Source organism: Nelumbo nucifera, chromosome 7 (genome assembly GCF_055504915.1).
Source record: "Nelumbo nucifera cultivar China Antique chromosome 7, China Antique-T2T, whole genome shotgun sequence".
Taxonomy (NCBI): domain Eukaryota; kingdom Viridiplantae; phylum Streptophyta; class Magnoliopsida; order Proteales; family Nelumbonaceae; genus Nelumbo; species Nelumbo nucifera.
Genome location: NC_142655.1, coordinates 16,810,420 through 16,830,994, shown reverse-complemented (window position 1 = coordinate 16,830,994; position 20,575 = coordinate 16,810,420).

Below are 20,575 nucleotides of genomic sequence, written 5' to 3'. Positions count from 1 at the left end.
AACAAATACAAGAAATAAATGCATTAACAATTACCAATATTAAAGAAAAAACATTAAACATATGGAAGTAAAGGCTATTGTAAGTGTAATAACAACACCAAGAGAAAACCTATGTATACCAAAAACCAATAATTCTACAAAGTGTTAACACTACAAATGAAATAAATGCATTAACAACTACCATCATTAAAGAAAAGACATTAAACACATGAAAGTAATGGTTATTGTAAGAGTAATAACAACACCAAGAGAAAACCTGTGTATACCAAAAACCAATAATTCTACAAAATGTTAGCACTACAAATAGCATAAGGAAATCAGGATATACCTTTACAAAGTGTTTATGACATAGCAACAGAGAGGAGAGTTGAAGAAGTGGAAGCAGAAGGAAAGAAGAAATTAGAGCATGCATTCAAAATAACTGAAGAGGATGACTAGGAGTGGGAAAAAAACCTCTAAGGCCAACGAAAGCTAGAGGTGGCAGAAAAAGGTTCAGTGGAGATGGTTGTGGTTTTGGATAAAGAGGTTTAGGTGGATTAGGTTTTTTAAAATCAATAAGGCTTTGCTTATGGAGCATGTAGTTTAACATGAAGCTCAAATCGAAAAAAAAAATCTGTTAGACTTCTCTTGGGATGAAGAGTTTGCCAACTCTATTTTCAGAGTAGTGGAGATAGAGAGGAAGAAAATCCTAGTAGGTGGAAGTATCAACAGTTAGAGATTATTAAATAGTGAAAATTAGAAATGATTAAAACAACACTTAAAACTACCGGCTCTCACTGGTAGATGTTATAAATGGAGAAAAGAAAATGAAGCTATCATTGGCAACCCATGAAGCAAAAATCCTATAAATGGGCTATGCAAATTAGTGGTTATAGATTAGAAATTTACTAATTTCATTACTATCTAAGCTAAAAACCAAGAAAATAAAGGAAGCCATTGGAAAACTTGTAAGCTCAAGCCAGAAATAGCTATAATCCAACCACACCCAGTAAGCACAAGTCCTGCAAAAGAGGGAAAAATCCTAGCTAAAAAGTAAGAAAAAATCCTACAAAAAATGAAAAGAAATCAGTAAAAGTATAAACTCGAGCTTAAAGAAGAAAGAAGCTCAAAAAATAGCATGGAGAATGGTTCTTAATAGCCATGAAAAATGGCCAAGAAACCAAGCACTAACTGAAAGTTACACAACTATGAGAAATGCAAAGTCCTCTAAAAAAAACCCTCTCTATGTTGGAGGAGGGAGAGAGTGGGAGATGCTTAACCAAAATCCTAAAGTCAACTGCCACAAAAAATAAATAAAAGAACATTAGTAATAGGAAGGCACTCTAAAAACCAATCGAAAACCTATATGACTACAATACATCTATAAAATAAATAGCAATAAATCAATAGCGTCTCCAGTACATCAGAAAAGGAAATTGAAGAAACCCGATGTTCGGAGATACTTCTTATGTCTTGTTCCACATTAAAAATAATGAATATTTAGCATTCATAAGAGAAACATTTGCATCTGCTTTGTTTCACATCCAAAATACTTAAGGCTCTAAATGGAACATTACTAGGAACCCAAAGCTAAACCAAGAGGACTTGCAATAAATGGAACGTAACTTGAAATTGAGAACCTAGACGAACCCTACAAGACAAAACTTAGTAAGAACAAAGCTAAAAACCAAGAGGGCAAATAATAAATGGAATATTATTTGGAATTCAGATCAAACAACAAGAAAAAAATTCATGAATATAACAAATTCTCTTCAGAATTGGGTTTCACCATCATTGTCACTATCGCTAGAAGGGGGGTTTCACCATCACTATCACTCCTGTCGAAAGGAGAAAACCAAAATTGTGAGAAAGGGGAGAAGGAGAGAGAGAATTCGAGAGAGGCGAAATCGGGGCTCACGTCTTTGTGTTTGTTAGAGACTATGTCTGTCAGACACAATGCTAAATCGGGGCTTGCGGGGGGAGGAAGGAAGCCATTCTAAAAGGGGCGATTGCTGTGATTCAATGCTGTGTCCGTCGTAACTTGTGAAAAAATGTTGGGGTTTTTACACATCTCGAGGCCCTGCTTGTTTCATTTGAATTGTGAACGGAAACAAGTTGAAGGCTTATTTCTTTTGAATTAAGATTTGTTGTGTGCTACGAAGGGGAAGGTAGCCAAATGCTACATGTGTTGAGCACAAGGGGTTACCATATACCCACCAAATGCTTTAAATATAAAAGTTAGATATTTTTCTCAATGAATATTATAACATTTAGTTAGGGTTTTTAAGGTTTAATTAGCTTGTGCTTAGTATGAACCCCTTTGCTAATATTTTCATTATTCTAAATGTAATGAACCCTTTAAAGATTTCTTAGTATTAACCCATTAGTTTGTGTAATATACTATGTAACATCACATCATATCATTCTCTAGAATTATTTTGTATTATATACAAAATAAATCTATTAATAGTATTTTATGATTTAGGGATTGTTTTATAATGTGGTTAAGAAATTAATGGGTATGGATTACTCCACACCACACCCTATGGTAATGACCAATCTATACCACACAACTATTTATAATTGTTTTAAACAACGAACAAAAATGTATAGACTGGAACTGTCCACACCCCCAAGGGGCGTTTTGTAGGTGTGGTGTAGAAGAAAACTTGTTAAATTAAATATTTTTTTTCATATAAGACACTAATGAAAAACATAAAAAAAATAAATATAAAGGTAAATATACATTTGAAATAAAAGAGCATGTATTATGAATAGAAATAAAAGGTGTTAAATGGAACAAATATTGAAGACAAAAACACATCTTTTGGTTGAAAACGATGAAGTGAAGATGAAATAAAAAAATGATAATAGAAGAAATAGAGGAAGAGAATGATATTTGTTGTAATCAATTTTATTGCCAAAATGGATCATAGAGACAAAGCTATGCATGGTAGTTGATTTGTGTAACGATGAAAATAAATAGTAATTGGGGATTTTAGGGTTTCAAATGGTACAAACGTGATTGAGGTAGTGTATGCGTTATACCGAATCGTAACTATGGGTTGTTCACACCATAAAATGGTTCAATTACAATATTTTGTTGTATAGACCATTCCCACTCACGATATTTTGTAGATGAGGGCCATGTATAGTAAAATGAATATATGATTATAACATTCATAAGATAATTACAGAATCAAACATCTTACTGTGAATTGATTTATAATATAAAGCGGATCAATCCATGTTAAGGTACAATCAAACGCTTGAAACATATGTGGCGTAGATCAAAGTAATCCATTTACAAGATATTTGTAATTTCAAACATTACCTTAATTAAATATTTTTAATTACATTTATGTATTTTTCAATAGTAAAATTTCTAATAATATTTATTCAACATATAAAACTTTGCATTATTTAAAAAAAACTAAGGGGAAAAATAAATATATGGTCATCAAACTAGACATGGGAAAACATATTATATGATGGAATGAGTTGTTTTGAATAAGGTGCTTGAAAATATTAGTTTTAACAATACTTAGGTCTAATTTATTTATTAGTAAGTAGGGGTGGCAACGAACCGAGCTTTTCACGAGCTGCTCGAGCTCGGCTCAGCTTGGTTTCTACTGAGCATGAGCCTACTAGAGCTCGGCTCGTGAGGCTCGCAAACCGGCTCGAATATATATATATATATATATATATATAATAAAAATATTATAATTATTAATTATTATAATTCTTAATTTTTTAAATATCAAATAAAAAATATTTTTATATGTAACTTTTTATTTTTATAACATTCTTTCTCAAAATCGAGCTCGAGCTCGAGCTCAAGGTTTTGGCTTAAATCGAGCTCGAGCTCAAGCTCAAGGTTTTGGCTTAAATCGAGCTCGAGCCTCGCATTATTTGGTTCGGCTCAGCTCGGCTCGAATCCACCCCTATCAGTGAGTTAAAGAAAAAGTTGGTTAATAGGAATCTTGCATTTATTTGAAAATTCATGTGGGTTCTACTTTTGTTTAAATTAACTTTGTAGTCAAATTTTTAGAAAAAACTTATCATCTTTCCTAAATGAATAAATTATTTTCCTAGTATGAAAATTTTCATAATTAATTAATTAAAATGTCCTAATAAAAATACATGTAAATTATTGAGACAACCGTAAAAATGTAATAGAGAAAAAATATACTAACAAAAGAATATGGGTAAGTGCATTTATCTAAAGAAATGATCATATTCCTAGATAAGTGTATTTATTAGTATTCTTTTATTTCCTAAGTAAAACTAAATAATATATATTTACTTATAAAGTGTTATTATTAGAAAGATAATATTATTTCATCATGTATTAATAATTTAAATATAGGCAGAAAAGTAATGAGTATCGTGTAACATGGATAAAAATTGGAAGGTGTGGTTCACATCACACCTTTTGATTACTTATATCTTACATACAATTTGTTAGATAATCTACATATTTGATTATGAATGATTTTTTTTTATATTTTATAGATAAAATAAGTTAAAAAAATAATATAAAATAACAATAGATAAAATAAATATTAATTTGATTTTATACATCTCACACACATATTAGTTATAAAAAGGTGTCTTATTTTTTTATTATGGTTAAAATTCTGGAATTAGGATACGTATATGATGTATTAAATATAAAAGTTGTTTGGCCAATTATGTATAGACAATGTTAAGTAAATGAAATATTGTGGATGGAGACACTCCACATTAAGTCAAATACATCGTTCTCTCGTAGGATGTAATAAAATAGTTTTCTTTCATAAGATATATATGAAAATAAACTACACCTTATTACTCAAGTGGCTAAAGGGTAATATTTACTTAAATAATAGATACACTCGAGAATTTTTGTTTTCTTTGGAACCTACTAATACTAAAAAATGAACATAGGTTAGTTGGTCAACTCTCATGCCAATAAATTTATCTACCTTTTTTATTAAAAACGTGAATAGGGCATAAATAAATGTGGCCTTATATGAATTGATTTTTTCAATGTATTAACAATATCTTATAAAATATTGGCAAATGACTTGTATAACGTAATAATGTATTCTTTATAAAGATTAAGATAGTACAACCCATTCTCTCAATTTCTTTTTTCTTTTCTGTTAAAAAGCCATTTAATCTCAAATATATAATTATTAAAAAGAAAAGAGAATTTTAAGAATAAAAATCAATCATTAAAATGCAATTATTTTTTATATGTTTTTTGTATATGATATTTATATTTGTTTTCACTAATGAGTGTAAAATGATCATGAATTCCTTATGGATTTATGGAAAAGTTCTTGGTTAAAAGATTGAATTACAATATTCTAAAGTTAAATTTACCAAGGACATTTCTAACAATATATATGTTTAGTATTGTAGTTGTTTTACACATAAATGTTGTCACATTAATGCCATTTAGATGTTTTGGTTTTTATTAAAATAATTTTTTTGACTAATTTAAATAAAGTGATTATAATTCCTTTACCTCAGGTTATGTGAAAGTAATCTTTAATGAAATACATTTCTTAGCATTTTTTGCTCTTAAAAAATATTTTTACATTTTTTTTATCTCATTTGGCATCTAATGACACCTAAGTGTCTTAAATAATAATAAATAATTATGCATTAGCTTTTATATAACATTAATTGCTTTAGTGATTTTCAAAATCAAATTCACTACAACTATTTTATTAAGAAATGACCATAAAACCAAATATAATCAAATTTACAAATAGAAAGTAAAATTCTTAAGAGTTAATAGGTTAAATAATTATTTAGATTGCTTCTTAAACTTTCAAAGAGAATTCTTTTAAGAGTGCACATATTGTATAAAAATTGTATAATAAAGTAAAAAAATAAATCATATTAAAGATGTAATATGTTTTCATTTTCTCCTATTAAACTCTTTTATCCTTATTATCAAATTATTATCTTCCATTCACACTTTCAAACTTTATTTTACAAGGCACGACCAAGACCCCTTACCTTTTAAGTAAGACAAAAATAAAGAAAACAAAATAAAGTGTAAAATAGTAACATATAGAAGAATGTAGTCATGATTGTCTCAATGTTAGACTCACGATAGATCGACAACTTTTAACATTAACTAATTAAGAGAACTTATGTGTTATACATGTAGTACAACAAATCAACATATGGTTCAGTAAATTAATTAAGCATTGTAGAAACAAAGTGTATATTACTAAGATATGAGTATTTTAGAAAGAAAATAAATGTATATTTTAAATGGTTAAACAATAAACATTCTAGAATAAGTGCCAAACTTAGAATTGATGACTAATAAAAAAATTTGGATTTTAATTCACCCAAAATCTATAAATAGGGGTTTTCGTTTCCATTTTAACAAACTTTTAAGTCCTTACACACCTATAGACCTGGAATCCATTTTAAACTTATATGAGAAGGAGAAACTCGTTTTTTCTCTCCTTATTTCAGATTTATCTACTTTGAAATAATAAATGATATACATGGAAAAAACAATTTACTATGGGATCCATAATTATTAAAAAACAATTATTGAATTATTGGCTAATGGGAATAATTTTTCTAATAACCAAGTTCCCCGTTTTATTTATTGAAAAACGAATGAGGCATTGGTGCTAAAAAGTTATTTGTGAGTTAGCAATAGGTCTTTAATTAAACCATAAAAGGACTTATAAATACCTTTGACAAACAATTTTAGCATAAATCTAATATATAACAAATGTTTGATCATAAAATTGGAAATATGGATAAAATATTATGTGGTGCATTTGAAATCATACCATAGTAATCATTGAGCCACATTATAGTGTGGTTACTCTGTGATGTGCTTTGTACTATAATATAGATGCATTGTCAACAAAGTTTATTTTTATCATTTATTACAAAACTTTGTGAAAAAGAATAATTGAACATATCGTGGTATGAACAAATGCACGAGATTTTATTGTGAATATAGAAATTGCAAGATAGTGTGGATCGATCCACACCATAGTGTCAACAAGTGCATAACATGGAGTGAGATGATCCATTCACAATTTCTTCTACAACACTAAACAATTTCTTAAGTGGCTATAATACCAAGAAGTGTGACCTTAATGTGATTCAATACTTTTTTTTTCTGATTTAGCAAAGAAATTTCTAAAATTTATATTCATGTTTGTTTGGATTAAGATTACTTTGATCCATACTATAGTGTGAAATGAATGCCAATAAAGACTTGGCGTAGATTAAAATAAGTCATCACAATCATCTTCCACAATACCAAATACTCCTCTAAGTGGCCATTTCTACTTGTTGGAGTTAGGATTAATTCTTTGTCTTATGAAAAATTGAAGATTTTTTTTTAATGAAATATTGCTATCACTTACATAAACAATTTGACTTAGAGCTCGGCTTAAAAGGAATTCAAAATCAATTCTAAAAACTTATGTGAAAATTATAAACTTTTTCTAAAAATAAAACCATTCATTTAGCAAGCATTCCTTATTGGGTTGGTTGCCCATGAACTTGTAATATTGGCTCTAGTTCTATTCATATTTCCAAATGTGTAATAAAGAAGTTGAATGTATTTATCTAGTCCAGATTAGTTGGAGACAAAATCATGCATACCAGGTTGGGCTACCTATTACGAATAAACATGCCAGTGTTCACTATGGGTTCCATTTGGGTGAACATTAGCATGTGCACTCGTGATAGGTAGCTCAATCCGGTGTGTAGGATTTGTCTCCAACTCATTTAGACTGATATTTATCATGCTTTGATTCAATGTGAGATAGTGATACAGTTCAATTCTCTAATAGGTATTATAGTTGGTACAAATGGGTAAGGTTGTCAATGTATTAGATATTGGTCTAATCCAATATGAGTCCATTATAGATTGACTAAGTCTAAACCAATTTGATGAATACTTTGTACCATTATGGACTAGTCCAATTCAATGTCTAGACACATCCAAACTATTCAAATTGGTCTTAATTTAGATTGGGTCTAACCCAAATTTGGTTCATTAACACTCGTATTCTTACCTTATGACAGTGTACTAAATATTGGTTTAATCCAACCCAATCCAATATAAATTTATTTCAAATGGACAAAGTCCAATCCAATCCAATAAATATTTTGGACTAGTAAGTCCGAACTAGTTCAATTCAGTATGCCTTATTGGTCTGTCTAATCCATTTAGATTGATTTTGATTTCTATGGGGTTCAACCCAAACATGGTCTATTGACACCCTTACAAATGGACATTACACTTAACTAGGGATGTCAATGGGTCGGGTTCGGAATAGATTTACCTCAACCTTAACCCAACCCTCCACTACTTCCACCCGAACCCACCTCGCCCTTAGTGGGCAATGCCAATTTTTCGAGCCTGCCCCAACCCTATAGGGTTGAACTCGATACCAACCCGAGTTGACCCGACCAATGACATGAGGTGGAGGATGGCATTCTGAAATGCTTTGGTGTTGAAAATGATAACATCTCGGCCAACATTAAATTAAATTATTGACATTGTGTGATCAAACTTCAACCTGGTTAATAATTTAAGAATAGAAAGAAAAGGAAATTGGCTAAAAGAACTATATTTTGAGATAGAAATAGAATAATATAAGTAACTAGAGTAAGGCAAATGGTGTTGGATATTATCTATCCAAAAAAAGAAAAACAAGTGGTGTTCAAATTGATGAAGAACAAATTAAGAAATAACAAGTATCAATCGTTCCACCTATTGTAAACCTGTTGAAAGAACAAGAATAAAAAAATAAAATAGTACAATCATACAATACAAGATGACAAGAACAAAAAGAAAGAAAAGACAAAGAAAAGCTAAAGATAAGAAGAGAACTAAAAAGGGAAAAAGATTAATGTATATACCTTGAGCTTGCCTTGAGAAAATGGTATGTGCGACTGTATCTCTGATCTAAAGACTACAATGTCAGTTTGGTCTGTGCATCTTTCTTCGAAAAGTTCCTTTTGATTTCAAAAAAGGTAAAGGAGAAAAATGTTTTAGGGTTTTTGCCTAATTAGGTTAGTAGAGGTGTAAAGTGGGCCATGCTGAGTTAGCACGGTACAGCCCGTGGGCGGCCCGCGCTAAAGGCGGGTCGTACCGTGTTGGCCTGTGGGCTGTCATGGGCCTTGCTGCCCTCCCCGGTGGAAATTTTGAGGTTTGGCTTGGCACGGCCCACAACCTAGGCCTAGCCTGGCCTATGCTGTGCCATGCCGTGCTATGCTGCGGGCCTTGGGCCTGGGCCGAACCGGGCTAGACTCACTGAATGGATTATTGTCATATCATGATCACTGGATCAGGATTCAGGACAGGATACAGATAATAAATTAATAATGAATTTACGATTACCCAAAGAATAAATAAATAAAAGTATAAAACAATTCAAATAGGAATTTAAGAATTTTATTTCATTTAAATTTGAATGAATAATGATACAAATTACAAAGCATACAATTATACAAATATTGAAGTTATGAAATACACAATGGTTGGATACTTCATAAACTTCATACTTGGATAGTTGGATGAATGAAATATGAAAATGGAATAAATTAATAAAATATAAAAAATACAATATAGAATTATAGACTATATAGTTACATATTGAAAATACAAAATTATATTAAACAAATAAATTAAAACAAAATTTATAATAATTTGACAAAATAAAAAATTGTGGGTTATTTGTTAAAATTTGCAATTTAAACAAAATTTGCATATACATTATGATGAAAGCATTCACACACACTTTCATCATCTGCTTCAGGTGAAAAATCAAATATCCGGTGTATGTAGTACTGTAGTAGTCTGTAGTATCATACCCTCCTTTGTCTTGTAATTGTAAAATTGTAATCTATATTCTGCATCATGATTCATGAGTCATGATTGCGTCTACCCAACCCTGGTAGGTTGGTATAGTGGTAGTGCCGTAGTGTGGTACCTGTAAGTCTTGCACTAAAACAACTAAACAAGACTCCAATGAAACTATAGCCTGTAGACACCGGAGGGGTTAGTAGATCACGGATCACATGCCATGGTAGGATTGGTGGCAAGAAATGTTCTTCGAGACTCCGACTTCTCCCAATATTTTTAAATTTTATTTTCCATTAATATTATTTCAAAAATTCATTTAAATTGTGGGTTATTTCTTCTTCCTTCTCATGTGTGAGAAAATGTCTAGTCAAATGGCCAGTACCACCCTTGCTACAATAGCTAAAGTCTTTTCTACATTTTTGGCAAACTGTTCTTTTCCCCTTCCCCTCAACATCTTCTATTTTAAATATTCTCTAAATCGGGCTACTAAACTTAGGGTTTTAGGAAGAGCTAGCCATTTTTTTTTCAAATTATAAAAAATAAAATTAATTTAATTGGACTTATCCCGGAATCCTGGATTGCCGGTTCAGAATCCCAACTTGATTTCAACGGTTAAAGCCCTTCAACGTGACAATGTCCAAGGCTTCAAGCCTCCCAAATTGCTAACTTGGAGAATCAGACAATCAGCCAATCAGAGTTCACTCAGATTGTAGAGAATGTATGAGAGACTGAAAGAGATTGAGAGAGGAAAGACTAAAGAGATTAAGAGAATAAGTAATAACTTAAAAGGAGAATTGTTGAATGTTGATTGTTGAATTGGTGTGATGAGAATGGTGGAGGATAGTTCATAGCTGGATAGGGCTAATGGGCTATTTATAGGAATTGAACATAATTCAATTGCCCAAAATACCCAAAAAACTATCCATTATTTAGTTGTTGGGAGAGGTATTCTGGTCATTGTAAAGTTACTTATAACTTTACCCAAAATACCCCCTAAACTAGTTATATAGCTGTTAGGGGGGCATTTATGTCATTTTCTCAACCCCCATAAGCAAAACACACAAATACCCCCTAATATAGCTATTTATAGCTGTTGGGGGGTATTTCTGTAAACCCCCCCATTGGGCCCCTTTGGGGGGGGGGGGGGGGGGCAACGGCTATATTCCCGGGCGGGCTGTGCTTCGTGCCATGCCATGCTGGCCCATGGGCCTCGAACCCCTGGCCCAGCATGGCATGGACCTTCGTGCCGGGCCTGGCATGGCCCGTGGGCCTTCATGCCGGGCCACAGGTGGCGCAGCCCGATTTATACCTCTACGGTTAGTCTTAGTCTCTTAAGAGTTGTAGATAATTACAACCATACCCCTGATGATGCGGTGGTCCCTTTCATATTATAAGAGAGGCATTATGACCCAACGGGTCAGATTACTATAAACCCGACACCGACCCTACTCCAACTTGGGTTAGAGTTCCAAAACCCTAACCCGACCCTAAGCCTTAATCAGTTGCCCCGAACCCAAACCATTAGGGTCGGGTCAAGCCAGGTTTACCATTTGCCTCGGTCCATTGACACCCCTAAACTTAATAGTGGATAACAAATTTAATATGTAACGATAATATTAGATCTCACAATACTTTTGAGCATGTAGCTATATTTGTTTGAGATATTTGGTTATGTAGAAATTCCTTGCTTTTGATAATGACTTGTACTCACCCATTGATATTATCTTTCATGCCAATAGATATCTCAAGGAATTAAATGCCAATAGATATCTCAAGGAATTAAAGGATGTAATGATGATACTCTCAATTAGTTTCTAGTTCGAAGGCAATTTAGACCCCATTCTAGGATCGAACCATGTTGTGAGCCATGCAAGCTTTATAAGGTGGCAATTAATAAAACTTAAGTCTAATATCTAAAAAGTAGAAAAACTATTTTTGCATATCTAATATCTGAAAACAATAAATTTCTACTATTCTACTTTTTAAAGCCTCCATAATATTAAAAAAATGAGAGCATTTTAATCATTATGATCCATTTGAAACACGTCTATGTATTCTGAGCATGAGTCACTTATTACTAAATCAAACCTATTATCACTTTTTAGAGGTATGGTTTAAATGTTATGTAAAGGAGATCAAACTTTTGAAAAACAAATTTTTTAGATATCAAACCCCATTTGTAGTTTAATCAAATTCTTTTTTTTTTGTCAAAAGAAACCCTTTATTCATTAAGAAAATCCCTTGGATCTACCCTACATGTTCGAGGATAGAACATGGGTCAACTAAGAAGCATTATGAGAGGATTAAATACAAAATGAATGGTTATAACTTATAATCTCTTTTAGCAATAGCGTGGGCAACGGAATTTCCCAAATGTTAATAAGTTTGAACCTTATAGATTGGAATTCTAAAGCTATAGGTCTTATATCTGTCGCACAATGTGCTCCGATTGCAAAACAAGGATGTGATTGGCTGCAAGAATCTCCCTAATGATCACCAAAGCATCATACTCAGTAAGAAGGTGGATAGTCTCTAAATGTAGAGCAAGGTTTAAGCCTAATGTGATTGAAAGACTTTTGATTGCTTGAATGTGAAAAGAAGCAAATGCTACCTATGATAATTGTGACATTTCTTTCACAATTGATGTTCCATCTTTATATGGGGGATACTTAGAGCAAAATGGTGTTGTTTTGGTAGTTGCAACAATAAAAAAGATAGATCCTAATCAGCCTTTCTTTGAATATTTCACAATGCTCATAGAATTTTAATTAGCAAAGAAATTGAGATGTTCATCTATTAGGGTAGTCTCTAATAATTTACAATAACTGATTTTATGAATGATAAGCATATGAGCATTCCATTTGAAGTTGCATCTTTTATCTTTTATTGAAGACAATAGATGGGAGGTTTAATTTTTTGAGTTAATGAGGTGGGTGCATATTGATAAATCTACAAATTGGAAAAACCATTTCCTTGCTAGCTTTACCTGCAGGTTTGAATGTAAATGGGAAAATGAAATCCAAGATGGCTAATGGCAAAATGGCTTAAGTTGTAAATGTTCCTTTTGATGTTGGTGATGTATACCTACTTTTGTTTCATTTGGTTTAATGAAAATTCCTTTCTACCAAAGAAAAAAGAATTTAAATTTGGTAAGAGACTTTTTTTATTGATATTACATGATAAATATTGCAAGGGGAGTGGTGGGGATAGAACAAGGTGCATGTGAAATCCACTAACCTTATTGTGGAGAGCTTGTAATTACATGGGTTTGATAATTTTTCTCCATTTTTGGAGGGATGTTGAGTGACCATCTTAGCTATTGTATCATCAAAGGTAAGAGAGACTGAAAATAAAAGATTTTATGTACATGTTGATCAATAAAAGAGTGTTTGAGGATTCTAGAAGATTTTAACATAAGAAATTAAAATATCATTGAATGATTATTTCATAATGTTTAGGTAATTGTGACATGTAAGAATAAAATAAGTAATGATATGTAATGAGGGATGACCAATTCTAGCTTAAACTATAGACTTTCAAGCTTAGGCCCTAGGGTTTGTGTTCAAGCTTGGATGGAGAAATTTGTAGTCTAAGCATGGGCTCAATATTTTAGGCCCTTGCTACATAGATGTATATGTATGTATGTATGTACGTATGTAAGTATGTATGTGTTGTATTATATTATATTATATAAATACTATAGTATAACACCTATAATATATATTAAATATTATACAACATATCTATAGGTCCAAACCCAATTCAATCCTAAATTATAGTTGGATTAAGCTCAATGTAGCCAACTTGGGCTTTGAACTTGGGTTGGGTAGGGCTAGGGGGCAAGGTGCAGGTCTTTGGGTTGGACTAAGAGTGGTCCTAAATCTTGTTCTAATTGTCCAAGTGGCACTAGAGAGTTACTTTTTTAAACTTATAGAATATCATTAGCATTTAGTTTGGAGTCATTTTGGAGTAAAGGTAACTAATGATAAAGTAGATGTACATTCAACTCACGAAACTTTATAAGGATTGTTTCACCTATCAAGTAGCATAGGATATACGTATATATATGAAACATTCTTGTTAGCCAAGTCATTTGTGTGCTTCCTTAACTTACCTATGAATCTTTTATATCCCCAAAAACTTCATATTGTAAAGGGAGCCATAATTTTATTAAATTATGTTGGTCTCTATATTGTTCTAAAGAAAGGGCCCCTGATTTCTTTCTTAAATTCAACCATGACCTCTAAAGGGTTCAACTTTTTGCATTTGTAATATATATTTTAGTGATATTGTATAGTTTTCCTTATTGATTTTAAGTTTCAATAATGTTTTATAGATGCATAACATTCATTGTCACTTTAAGTTATGAAGTACAATTCACTATGACAATTTGGTTGCCTTGGATCTAGTGGTTGGATGATGGATCAATTGGCGGATCCCCAATAGGAACTTGTCAACTATCCTTTAAGCAAGTAAAGATGGATCACATGTGAAGTGTCATGTATTCCTCCCCCATTCTCTCATAACTAGAAAATATAGGTGATGGCCACTATAGACCTTGCACACTTCCTTTTTTGTTACTCTTAAAAAGCTATCGAGAAGAAATAGAAGATGACTTCAACTAAACTCTCGCTATCATAGTACCTACTGTGATGTATTTCTCTGTATTTGTAGAAAATATATGATAGGTTTATTTTCTTGGTACATGATGCTCAATATACTCATTTCTTCAAAAGAACTTGTCTAAATATTATTACAAAAATCTATATCATCTTTGCTTTCTCTTCATCTTCTCCAATTTCTATGGTTAAGATTATTCTTTTCTAATTTGATTAATGTATAGATTCATTATCACTATATATATATATATATATATATTGAATTCTGTCCTGGGTTACCTTTTCTTTTCAATTGGAAAAATTGGAAAGGTTTTAAAAGTGAAATAAGAGCTCCTCAAAAGCAATATAACAGAAGTTTTTTTTTTTTGTTTGTTTGCATTTTTCATTAAAGAAACACTTCTTATCATTGTTGTTAATGCTTCACATATGATCATCTATCTTTACACATTTAAAAGATATTAACGAGTTTTTATTGCAGAATAAAACCAACCAATAGGTAACTATTGGCTTCAATGCAATGGGTTATTAGGAAAGTATAGGGGATTGTAGCTAATTTAGATAAAATTCAGGAAATCTTACAGATTAGGAGTGAACCCATTATTCATTCCCAGGATGATGCTCTCAAAGGGAAAGATAATGCCATGATCCAATAACTAAGATGGTCACTTGGCGTCCCTCTGAATATGCAGGTATAGGATCAAACCTGTGTGACTGCAATCTCTCTAGTGGACCTCACAAGCACCCTACTTTGTCCCTACACCTTAACCGGTTAACCTAATATACAATGTTGATAAAAGGGAAGATAATATATTAGTTTATTATGGTATTGCATATTATAATTCTAACAATAAGCTTTGATTGCTGCAAGTGGTAATATCAAGGCATGGAACAACGTAGTGGAAGCAAAGCTCAAGGCCACTTTGAAAGTTATTTCTTTTCCAAAGCAAAAGGAATGGAAATCAATTACAATGTTTTCTGATTCACTTGTAGCTATTAGAGCTTTGAATGGGCAAAATTCCTTGGACCTGCTTTTTTCTTATTAATTAACTCAGAGAAGGGCACTACACAAACTGGGGTAGCACCTCCCAAACATCCATACAATCAATATAATTAAGGTTAAACAGATTAAAACATGAATAACACTGAAATACTATCACCTATCTTAGTAAGCCAGTCAACTACTTGATTGGCTTCTCTAAAAACATATGGATATGAAACATGTAGCCCTACTTTACTAACTATGTTGTGATAGTCTAATATGCGATTGTAGATTCGCCATAGAGGAGTGATCTTTCCTTGTAAGTTCACAATAACTATCTTCGAATCACCTTCAATGCACACTTCAATTAATCCTTCCTTTCTAACTAGTAGATGTGCTCCACAAGCAGCCCAAGTTACAACAATGTTGATGGAGGTGGTAACTATATATTTTTTTGTTGCTACACATCACTAATAATCCCACCTTTTCCCCAAATCAGTGGTTATGGGAATCGATTCCACATGTCAATGTTGGAGCGAACCATCTAACATATCAATGAGCCACCCCTCGATTGGTGCCAATATATTTGGATATAAAGTAAAAAATTCTCCCAAAATGATCCCTAATTATGCAACCTATATCTGCTTTCCAATTAGTTAAATTTGATGCAGCAAAATTAATCTTGATGAACTTGGGTTCAAAGCTTTCCATCATCAAGTCTCTCAGATCTAGTAGCAAGAATTCTTTCATCATGGACTATGCCTTCTCAGTGGTTCTAGGTAGGGAGGGTTTCTCATTTTTTTAAATCTTATTATTTCTACTCTTCCAAATGCACTATAGCATATGCTAATTTTTCCCAGTGAAACTCCATGCCTCCTTGTGTATTTTCCTCATTTTTTCCCTCCAAACATTAAGGCTGTGCTTGGTTTCCTTACCTTTTCCTTCAAACCAAACACAGCCTCAACAGGCCTTCATCTAGATTTGGGCCTGGGCAACGATTCTAAACCGCCATCCGAATTTGCATTTCATTTAGGCATTCTTGAAAACATGATCAATGTCTAGGTTCATTTCTTTGCAAATAACTTCCTATAGGTATCCTATTATTTAATGGAAGATAGAAAAGAAAAAAACCCTATTTTTTGGTTGGCCTATGGTCACTTACAGGGCGTTTGGTTCTTTGGGCATTTATTCAATAAACACTGCCACATAGGCACCACTTCAGCAGTTCCCCTCTCTTGCTCTTCCATACACATCGAGAATGGTAAAAATGGACTTTGGTTTTTGTGCATGTCTACTGTTTGGGGAAGTTAATTTTTAAAGATTGCACAAGCGGTTAGGCGTTTTTTTCACTGTTACGCTGATGTGGTGCCTAGTGGCGCTTAATTGTCATAAACAGTTGTAATTATTACCTTTCTCAGTTTTGCAAGCAAATAAAGTACAAACATTGATTGAAAAAACGTAAACAGAATCAAACACATACTTAGTCTTTAAACTTGTTTGAATTTGTTATTTTACCCATGAGGGCACATGGGCCAACCTAGCTACATTGTTGATTGGAGGTCCAATTCACTCCATATCAGCTCTTTGTCTGGATTTCTTCCCCTTCTAAAAGCAAAGTTGATATCGTTAATGGCCACTCTTATGTCCATTCTCTACAGGACCTATTCTTCTTACTCCATGACAAGTTCCTGTCTCCATTTATTTGAACTTTATACAGCTACAAAAGCTTATATGTTCTATTTTTTTTGAAAAGCTCATAAAATGGTATGTATTTGGCCACGTGGCAAGAGATCCAGAACTATTACTTGCTTTAAAACTAGACGTTTTGAAATGGAACTTGCCAACCATTTTTGGTGCCTCGACAATGCATCCTCGTTTAGGCTTCCTAGATATCTCCTTAAAGTACCCTATTTAGAGTTCAAATCTGTGCCCCATGAGGGGTTGCCCCACAATGCCCCACAGCACATTCCGACCTTGTATTGGAAATATCTCTTAATGATAAGTATGGGAAATGATAAGATATCATCGAGACATATTCTCAATATAAGGTCGGGATGTTCTGTAGGGCATTGTGGGGTGCAGATGTGAACTCCCCTATTTAGCCTAACGGCATGTTTATGATAAAGAAAGGAGAAATATAGTTTATTTAAAAATTATCAACCAAACAGAACCATATTTCAACCAACTTTGGGACTTCTACTTCAGTTCAGAGTCTCGGGTGCGCACTTTGTACCTCGCTTGGGCCTTTCAATCATGGGCTGGGCTGATGTTATCAAATAGCTGGACTTGGGCCTAGGCATTTTATGGGCGTTCAGATTCGGGGGCACGGAGGCTAGCTAGAGCCTAGAGGTCTTATCTCGTTGGGGTGAGTGCGCGCTTTGGACCTACCTTTGGCCATCCGATCCTGGGCTGGGCTCATGCTTATCAAAAGGCTGGAATGCCCCCGTCCAGGAGACCAGGACTAGGTATGATCTGAGTTTATGTTATTCGAGACTGGGTTGTGTGGACCATGTTGGACCTAACTTGGGCCATTCGAGGATGCACTACAATGATGTTATAAAAGGATGGGGCTAATGATGCCCAGGCCCATAATCTCTTTGAATGAATACTAACTATGAGTTGGGCCAAGCTCCCCCAACAGCTCCATACCCAATGATTAAAAAATAAATAAAAAGAAGGAACAAATAATTCACTAATTAACTAATATTCAGAAGATTATGTCCTCAACCTAATATGGCTCTTACATAGCCGTCGATTGTATGCAACAGCTATCATCGTGATCCCTTGAGAACATGGGATATGTTACAGGTCTTCAAAATACTTTATGAGCCTAGCAGGTTTGTGCATTTAGGGGTGTTAATGGACTGGTGTTGGGTTGGACCCTGTCTAAATCAAAATCAATTTGGATGGATTGGACAGATCAATATGACATATTGAATTGGATCAGTCCATACTTAATTGTCCAAAGTATTTATTGGATTGGATTGGACCTTGTTCATCTGTAATGGATTTGTATTGGATTGGGTCGGATTGGACCAATATCTAGTCCATTGATAGAAGATAGGAATTCAGGTGTCAATGGACTAGGTGGTTGGAACCAATATGAATTAAACCCAATTTGAACAGATTGGACGGTCCAGAGTTATTCATTGGATTGGATTGGACCTGCATATTGAACCGGATAGGATTGGACCAAATCCAGTCCAATTGATACCCCTACGGTGCATTGGAACCATATAATCCAGGTTAGAGCCCATTTCACCTTGCAAGCTAGGAATTCAATATCCCTTGAAGTGATAAAATTCCATCTCCCACCAAGAGCCCAAGACTCTGTAGTTTTGTGCGCATACTAGGAATTTTGGGTCCCTTGAATGGGACTCCATGTGTTCAGACTTCAGAGGAAGCACAACTCACCGGCCAATTAATCCCGTTTGTGTTTGTGGGCCTCTAGGAATGCAGAGTATATTCCCTTCGGGTCTCATGCTCTTCCAAACAAGCCTTGATCTTTGTTCCATTACTGGTTTAGTTTTTAGGCCTATTTCATTCTTATTATGATACCAAAATGATCACGGGAGCACTTGGAGGAATTTTGGGCATATTTGAGGTTAGTCTTCTGGAATAACCCACAATGGGAAGGTAGTTCTCTACTAATATCAATGAAAAGAAGGGAGAAATTAACCCAGAGAGAGAGAGAGAGAGAGAGAGAGAGAGTTCTGTGTGCTTTTCTGTGTTCTTTTTTCATTTTAGTTACAACTCTCTAGTCTCTATATGATGCCAAGTTTATTGCCTTGGAATTATCTTACAGTGGGCTCAGGATGTGGTTGGCATACAAATTTTGTTCTTATAAAGTCTTTTTATTTAATAAGAAGGTCCTAAATATTTTCTTTTTGGCATTTATAGGGCTAATGAAGCTGATTAGAGAACATATCCAATATGAAACCAGACAAATGGGCTCTCTAAATATGATTACCCATTAATGAATCTTGTCATTTTAAGCCCATAAACCCAAATTCTCATTTAGTAGTTGATGTTCTAATGATGCTTTGACTGGAAAAAGCAAGAAAGAGGAGAAAGGGATGGAGAGAAGGAAGTAAAGGGAACCCTAATTGCTTTGCAGACAATACATTCTTTGCCCTAATGATGCCTTGCCTTATAACTGCATTATCTCTCTTGTGGATTCTCTCTTGGTTTGCTTGTTGAAATTCAAAGCACTCAAAACAAAATCTCTCTCTCTCTTCTTTGAGGAGTGGTGGGCCTTAGAGATCAGAAAGGCCCTCTCCATGTTTATAAAGGAGGTCTTCTTTTTGTCATAGTGCAGCCAACACCCTCAAATGCCCAACTAAAGACATAGGTGAAATAAAGGGGAAGCTTTATAAATCATGAACAGGAGCACAGACGTGTCAGGCTGTTGATTCAGATCTGCTCCATGTTTACTTACTAATGGGTCTTTTTACATAATCGGACCCGGGTCCTGTTTCTATGATGGAACCCCCAAAAGAACTGAAATAAGAACCACACCTTCAATTTTCCAATGTAAAATTCATTTGGGTTAATGTGGGATTTAAACCCTACAAAATACAATTTGGGGTTGGGTACCCTACAGCTATTTAATTCAATTAACTGATCCAGTTTATCAAGTCAAGGTTATGCTTATTTTAATTCAATGAGCTGATCAACCAGAATTGTACCTCAGCCTGAAACAATTAATGGTGAATAAAGCCAAAAGGGTACCAGGTCTTGATCCTTCTCTCTTCAATCTACCTGTTTTCTCCCGGTTTTTTCTTCCACACAACAAAAGAGGATCAGAATTTCCATCAGTAGGATGGCATTTTTACCTGATTAAGAAGATGGTTTTGGTTTGGTCAATCGCCTCACTCAACCCAAATCTGATCAATACTCATTGCTATTCCTAGCCCATGTTTTCAAATCAAGCCAGACCGAGCATCGAACCAGAAAGGGGTTATTCGCCATTTTCTGGTTCAACCAGCGATTCATTCTATTTACAACTAGATAGATTCCTACATTTTCCCGGTTCTCAGTGAATCAGTGATCTAGAAAAAGGATCCAGTTTGGGTTTAACCCGGTTGACCCAGACAGTCTGCCATGGCTTTCAAAACATTGCTCCTCGTTGGAGCATGTAAT